Source organism: Procambarus clarkii, chromosome 75, assembly GCF_040958095.1.
Source record: "Procambarus clarkii isolate CNS0578487 chromosome 75, FALCON_Pclarkii_2.0, whole genome shotgun sequence".
Lineage (NCBI taxonomy): Eukaryota > Metazoa > Arthropoda > Malacostraca > Decapoda > Cambaridae > Procambarus > Procambarus clarkii.
In genome coordinates, this window is record NC_091224.1 from 20798567 (window position 1) to 20806855 (window position 8289).

Genomic DNA, 8289 nt, shown 5'->3' on the forward strand with positions numbered 1-8289 from the left:
ACGTAGTTACGACCCAAGAATACGTAGTTACGACACAAGAATACGTAGTTACGACACGAGAATACGTAGTTACGACACGAGAATACGTAGTTACGACCCAAGAATACGTAGTTACGACACAAGAATACGTAGTTACGACCCAAGAATACGTAGTTATGACACAAGAATACGTAGTTACGACACGAGAATACGTAGTTACGACCCAAGAATACGTAGTTACGACACAAGAATACGTAGTTACGACACGAGAATACGTAGTTACGACACGAGAATACGTAGTTACGACCCAAGAATACGTAGTTACGACACAAGAATACGTAGTTACGACCCAAGAATACGTAGTTATGACACAAGAATACGTAGTTACGACACGAGAATACGTAGTTACGACCCAAGAATACGTAGTTACGACACAAGAATACGTAGTTACGACCCAAGAATACGTAGTTACGACACAAGAATACGTAGTTACGACCCAAGAATACGTAGTTACGACACAAGAATACGTAGTTACGACACAAGAATACGTAGTTACAACACAAGAATACGTAGTTACGACACAAGAATACGTAGTTACGACACAAGAATACGTAGTTACGACCCAAGAATAAGAAGTTACGACACAAATTCTTGTGTCGTAACTCACCTTGTGTATTAATCTTGACATAGTGAACATAAAGTTTAGCTGCTTGAATTATGATACTTATAATACTAAATATATAATTGATTAACTTATTCATGTAAATTGTCTTTAATTCTCATCCCTAGATCGTGGATTTTCTATGATATAGTGCAAGCTAGAGTGAAGAGCACTCTTAAAGAGTTTGCGGGCTTGAGATTTTGACTTAAATTTGTTGTTGTTGTTTAACATTCGCTACCTGGAACAAAAAGTCCCAAGTAGCACGGGCTATGGTGAGCCCGTAGACTTCAATATTCTTGGTTATACAAGTACCTGCTTACAGTCGATACACGAACACCGTTGATAATATTGTTGTAGAGACAGGTTCCATTCCTTGTTTTGTATGTTATCTTGAGGTTATCTTGAGATGATTTCGGGGCTTTAGTGTCCCCGCGGCCCGGTCCTCGACCAGGCCTCCACCCCCAGGAAGCAGCCCGTGACAGCTGACTAACTCCCAGGTACCTATTTACTGCTAGGTAACAGGGGCATTCAGGGTGAAAGAAATTTTGCCCATTTGTTTCTGCCTCGTGCGGGAATCGAACCCGCGCCACAGAATTACGAGTCCTGCGCGCTATCCACCAGGCTACGAGGCCCCCGATATGTGATTTACCAGAATGGATGGTGGCAGCAACTTTTGTTCTATTCTTACTTACTCTTACTTTCTACTCTTCTACTTTTCTCCTTGATCTCATTCTATCCCCCCCATTCTAAACTTTCCCTTTAACCTGACTATACTCCCCCACACCTCCCTTCCACCTCTCTTCCTCCTTCATCCCTGTTTGAACATTGGACACAACTAGATTTTGTCCACTGGACACAAAACTAGATTTTGACCATTGGACACCACTAGAGCTAAAGAGCCACCAAGAACTATAACAATATACTGCTCCACCCAGTATACTTTCCCCCCCCCATCAACCGAAACAAACATACCCATGTATCCTGGAACAATCTACCCCCCCAGGATTGTATTTGTCTGGGTGAGTTGACAGGATTGTTCCCAATGGCACTAGACTATCCAGCATACACCCTGACCCACAACAACAGCCACTACAACTACAACAGCCACTACAACTACAACAGCCACTACAACGGATACATCACTCAATACAAGCTGTCAACTTTGCAGGCTACTCTGAGCTCAGGGTTTCAAGCCAATGTGACGTCTCCCGTTATTATTTAAGTTGTAAAAACATCACTTAAAACATCGGTGTGAAAGTTCATGGGAAATAAATATACTTGATAGGAAAGTACGACGGTGAAGGTGCCAGCTTTCTCTTATTTCAGTCATTTTACACTAGTTTGTATCTCCGTGTTTTTGTATCTGATTTGTATGTGAGAGAGAGAGAGAGAGAGAGAGAGAGAGAGAGAGAGAGAGAGAGAGAGAGAGAGAGAGAGAGAGAGAGAGAGAGAGAGAGAGAGAGAGAGAGAGAGCAAGCAATCCAGCCTTTCTTTGAAGTTTTAAAACTTAAAATCGATTTTGACTACTTTCTTCCTCTTGGTTCTGGTTAAGATTAACTTGTCTTTAACTTGTCTTTAAGATTAACTATCCTTATCTCAAGACAATCTCTTCGTGTACATTCTCCTTCATGTCGTCAGAACAGGTAAAGTTGCACATTACAATCAGACTTGATTCACTTTTAAATGGATAGTTTATACCAAGTTAGCCTATTTAAGATAATTCGCCTATTTCAGAGAAATGGGGCTAATTGTAGTTGGCTGTAAATGTGTCAATTACTCCTGTTTGTTATTTCTCAAACTTTACCTCGAACGACTGAAGACTGAATCTTGGTTATTGAGGCACTGGAGATATGTCTTAAGTTCAAAACTTTCGGGCAAGCTAGGCTCCTTATGATGACCAGACCACACACTAGAAATTGAAGAGACGACGACGTTTCGGTCCGTCCTGGACCATTCTCAAGTCGATTCTCAAGTCACAATCGACTTGAGAATGGTCCAGGACGGACCGAAACGTCGTCGTCTCTTCAATTTCTAGTGTGTGGTCTGGTCATCATACTTCAGCCACGTTATTGTGACTCATCGCCTGCATAGGCTCCTTATTTTCTATTCGCCAGAAAATCCAATAAAATTTCGACAGCTTCAAGCCAAACGAATTCCTCAATCAGTTATGAAACGAAAGATAAAAGTCTGGTGAGAAATAAGACGGTCTTTAAAGTCTTAGTGCAACAATGGTGGCAGCTGGAATGACAGCCAATTTCTTAGTGTTTGGAGACCTTAATTGTCGAGAAAGTGACTGGGAGGGAGGGAGTTTTCAGGGAAAAGAGCCAAGCCATTACGACTATATAGCACTGGGGTCAGGATAAGGATTTGGGGATGGGACGGTGGAAGGAAAGGTCATCTCTTGAGGTGGATGACATGGAGGACGGAATGTTTCGACGCTACACACAACAAAAGGCAACGCAAAGGAAAGGAGACGATGTACGGGGAAAAAAAAAAACAAGAATTCAATTTAATGTCCATATCCACTAGGACTGGTCGGTAATACAACGGCGGCCTCGCTTCTAACAGGATCGGGGTTCGATCGACGAGGGTCCAAGTGGTTGGACACCATTCCTTCTCACTATCCACATAGCCCAGCTCCCTGTCCTCTCATCCCTTCCCATGTCAGACAAAAAAAAAAAAGTTTTTTTACTCTTACCGAGTACCAAATCGAGAGAAAGGGAGCTACATGATGAACCTGACAATATTTTGCAACAGCGGTAATTAACGTAAGAAAAGAGAGAGGGGGGGGGGTAGGTTGGATAGACTGCACCTTCCTTTACTGCCAGAGAGCCTTTGATGTCGTCTCCCACAGAAGACTAATCTATAAAATGGAGGAACAGGTTGAAATAACTATAAAGTTTGGGTGAGCGAGTAATTATTTGTCCAACACGAAACAGCGAGTCATATTTGAATAGGATCTATCTTCTTGAGGTTATCTTGAGATGATTTCAGGGTTTAGCGTCCCCGCGGCCCGGTCCTCGACCAGGTCTCCTTTTTGTTACCCCCCCCCCCCGGGAAGCAGCCCGTAGCAGCTGTCTAACTCCCAGCTACCTATTTACTGCTAGGTAACAGGGGCATCAGGGCGAAAGAAACATTTTGCCCATTTGTCTCCGCCTCTACCGGGGATCGAACCCGGAACCTCAGGACTACGAATCCGAAGCGCTGTCCACCCAGCTGTCAGGCGCCCCTTCTAGCAGAGAAGTTCTACACAACTAAGTCCTCAGACCCCTGTTATCTATGCAGAGTTGCACAGAACTAGATCCTAGGACCCCTGCTGTACCTGCACCAGGTGAGGGACCTACCAGGAAGGCTCCTATGTATAAAACATTCAAACATAGGTAAGTACAAATACAAATAAGCACAACCCAACAAAGAGGAGATACGATTACGACATACAAGATACCGAGGAGAACAGACAGGGTGGGAAAATGACAGCCTTTTTAATGTAAGATAAAGTAAGCCAAGAAGACACAGGTGGAAGCTGGAGACACCAATAACACGAAGGAATGTGCAGTGTCACGGGTATTCAACCAAATGGAATACACTGAGAGAGGAATTTGTGGAAGCTACCTCCATCCACACCTTCAAACCCTGATTGGACAAAGATTTTAATAGCCAGAATATTTAAATGATAAAAACAACTGCAACATACCAATCGGGGCATAAAGTCCTTCTAGCCCTCACTCGCCTTAACTCCACTTCAGCAGTGATAGGAAGGTACTCACCGGGGCTACACCGTGAGACGCCAGCCCCATCCGTGCTTATCATAAAGCAACACGGAGCTCACGACCGCCTCAACTTGCCACTCTCAAATTCCTAGTGAATTAAAATTGAGCCCTTTGATCTCGTGTGCGAAAAGCCTGGCTGAGATTTTCCTCTGAAGTCTGACTCGCAAATTCCTCTTAAACAGACACAGTCTCTAAACCTCTGAATACCTTCAGGGAACTGATTTTTCATTTAATAATTTCCATATAATTATAATATATAATCATATATGTGAACCAGCTTGAATGGAACCCCAAGCCAATATGCAACTGAAAACTCAACAATCCTTCTGGGGGGTGAAGTTTTAGTTATATATATATATATATATATATATATATATATATATATATATATATATATATATATATATATATATATATATATTATAGAAGGCTACCTGAAGTGTGCACATTTAGAGTACCTCCTGCCCACAGAAGGCAGAGGAAAGAGGCAAGCCACAGAGGGGGTAGAAAAATCCCCCCAAACAGCGACTCGAGAGGACAGTATTGCAAGAGCAAGCAGAGGAACAAGCACCGGGCCAACACAACTACCCAGCACTTGGAGCGGAACACGAGGAGGAAGTGAAGGAGTCGTGAAGGTCCTCGAGGGAGCCTTGAAGGATGGTGTCTAATCCCCGCGGTGTCCCAGACCTCACGCTGCTCACAGCTAATCCCACACAGCCATTCCTTCAAGCCTTTTCCCTCGGCCCAGGTCAGCAAGGACGTCGCAACCCACCTCACCAGCCAAGAGGGGAAACACGACCTAAACCGGTGTTGTCGTAGAGGTCAATCTTCCCCAGGTGGTGGTACGGCGGCTTGGGCCCCTCTTGCCCGGTAAGACAGGGACAGGAATATATTAGTGAACTTATTTTGTCAATCGAAATAGAGCAGAGGACTAAGGGTCGTAACCCGCGGATGGTACTGCTGGATCTTGGCCTCTATGACCCCTCGGCGTAAGGCCAGAAGGGAATGAAGGTTATAGTTGTTTAGGAGGTTGTAGTATGGGGAATGATGTGGGAAGGATAGTCATGTCATCATTGGGACGTGAGGCCCCGGGTCGCGCCGGCCACCCCTTTTATCCTAGTATTACGACGGCTACTGAGGGTGGCTATGGTGTGGGGTCCGGTGTGGGTGGTGGTGTGGGTGGTGGTGTGGGTGGTGTGGGGTCCGGTGTGGGTGGTGGTGTGGGTGTAATGATCTGGGGCTCAGATCATTGGTTCTCCCTTCTCCCCTCTTTTCCCTCTCCTTCTCCCCTCCTTTCCTTCTCCCTCTCCCCTCCTTCCTTCTCCCCTCCCCTTGGCCGTCATTCGTCTCCTCCTCTTCCCCCCCCCCTGTCGCCCATTTGTCAGGGTCAAGAGGTTGACCTGAGGGTAGGGTGGTCGTGGATACCTTGGCTTCTCCCACTCAACTTCCCCACTCAGATATTTCCCTCTCCACCCCCTCTCATCCCTCTCTGTCCCTCTCAGCAGCGGCCTTCCCCATACCAGGCAGAGTCAAATGTCCCTACTCCTATCTTAGAGGAGACAGGCTTGAACATAATTTATCAGTTTTGTAAACATTGCTCGCAGGTGCCTGGGCTCCATAGACGCGCCTTGTCCCCCTTCTCTTTAGCTGGGGAGAGCTGACTCAATCTTCAGAAATTCATGTAGCTTTCCACGACAGATCAGTGAAGGTGATTGGCCTGAGATAAGGGCCAAGTCCTTATTGGCCCTAGAGAGCCAGACCTCAGGCCTACGTGTTAAATGGTTGGCCATTGCCAAAATAATGGGTGGAGCCCTGGGGCTGTATTAGATGGTGGGAGGAGTAATCCTTCCCAGCAATAAGTTGGAAAAACTAAATTTCATGAGTGTGTCTTGGGAGTGTATTAGGAACAGGGCCGCAAGCCCGTATCCTCGGGGCTGAGGGCAGCCATCAACATCGTGGCCGTAGTGCGGGTATTTAAGGTAGAGTAGCACTTGAGTTTTTGTGTCCTCGGTAAATATCCATTGTGCCTCTAGGGAAAATAGAATAGGTGATGTGTTCAAATTGTCTTAATTTACATGTTTCATAAAATAAATTGTATAGCTTGTCCAGTGGTATTCACTTAACTCCCCTTTGATATATTTTGCTACTTTGTCATTTTTAGGTGTTGTATTGGAAGCCCCCAGGTTCTCCTACTATTAATAGATACTAAAGTTGCCCTTGGATTCAAATAAGTAACGTAAATTACACAAACTAATTTTCCAAAATTTATTACTGAAATTCATATTACCCGGAGTCCCATGGTTACTGATTCCTTGCCTTCCTGGGGGATCGGTGATTGACACATTCAGGTATGGTTGGTCAGGAAGGTGGTGGCAGTGTAAATGTGTTTTGTTATTGTTTCTTTTAACTAATAACCCTTGTCCTTGGTGTATCTTCCTCATTTAATATTCCTCTTACATACGTGGCCGTCCAGTGAGGGGTCATGCTGGACTGTAACAGTGTTAAGCTGGGGTATTGAGTGAAGAGAGACAGAGATGTACAACAGAGAGCGTATATTACGATCACGAGATAACAAGATAACAGGATTACTACTGGGGAACATTGGGTCATTACATGGGTGGTAGTGTGGGTGGTGGTGTGGGTGGTGGTGTGGGGTGGTAGTGTGGGTGGTGGTGTGGGTGGTAGTGTAGGGTCGTAGTGTGGGTGATGTGGGTGGTAGTGTAGGGTCGTAGTGTGGGTGGTAGTGTGGGGTGGTGGTGTGGGTGGTGGTGTGGGTGGTGGTGTGGGTGGTGGTGTGGGTGGTAGTGTGGGTGGTAGTGTGGGGTGGTAGTGTGGGTGGTGGTGTGGGTGGTAGTGTGGGTGGTAGTGTGGGGTGGTAGTGTGGGGTGGTAGTGTGGGGCGGTGGTGTGGGTGGTGGTGTGGGTGGTAGTGTGGGTGGTAGTGTGGGGTGGTAGTGTGGGTGGTGGTGGGGTGGTAGTGTGGGTGGTAGTGTGGGTGGTAGTGTGGGTGGTAGTGTGGGGTGGTAGTGTGGGGTGGTAGTGTGGGGTGGTAGTGTGGGGTGGTAGTGTGGGGTGGTAGTGTGGGTGGTAGTGTGGGGTGGTAGTGTGGGGTGGTAGTGTGGGGTGGTAGTGTGGGGTGGTAGTGTGGGGTGGTAGTGTGGGGTGGTAGTGTGGGGTGGTAGTGTGGGGTGGTAGTGTGGGGTGGTAGTGTGGGGTGGTAGTGTGGGGTGGTAGTGTGGGGTGGTGGTGTGGGTGGTAGTGTGGGTGGTAGTGTGGGGTGGTAGTGTGGGTGGTAGTGTGGGGTGGTAGTGTGGGGTGGTAGTGTGGGGTGGTGGTGTGGGTGGTAGTGTGGGGTGGTAGTGGGGGTGGTGGTGTGGGTGGTAGTGTGGGGTGGTAGTGTGGGGTGGTAGTGTGGGTGGTGGTGTGGGTGGTAGTGTGGGTGGTGGTGTGGGTGGTGGTGTGGGTGGTAGTGTGGGGTGGTAGTGTGGGTGGTGGTGTGGGTGGTGTGGGTGGTAGTGTGGGGTGGTAGTGTGGGGCGGTGGTGTGGGGCGGTGGTGTGGGGCGGTGGTGTGGGTGGTAGTGTGGGTGGTAGTGTGGGTGGTGGTGTGGGTGGTGGTGTGGGGTGGTAGTGTGGGGTCCGGTGTGGGGTGGTAGTGTGGGTGGTGGTGTGGGTGGTAGTGTGGGTGGTAGTGTGGGTGGTGGTGTGGGGCGGTGGTGTGGGTGGTGGTGTGGGTGGTAGTGTGGGGCGGTGGTGTGGGTGGTGTGGGTGGTAGTGTGGGTGGTAGTGTGGGTGGTAGTGTGGGTGGTGGTGTGGGTGGTGGTGTGGGTGGTAGTGTAGGGTGGTAGTGTGGGTGGTAGTGTGGGTGGTGGTGTGGGTGGT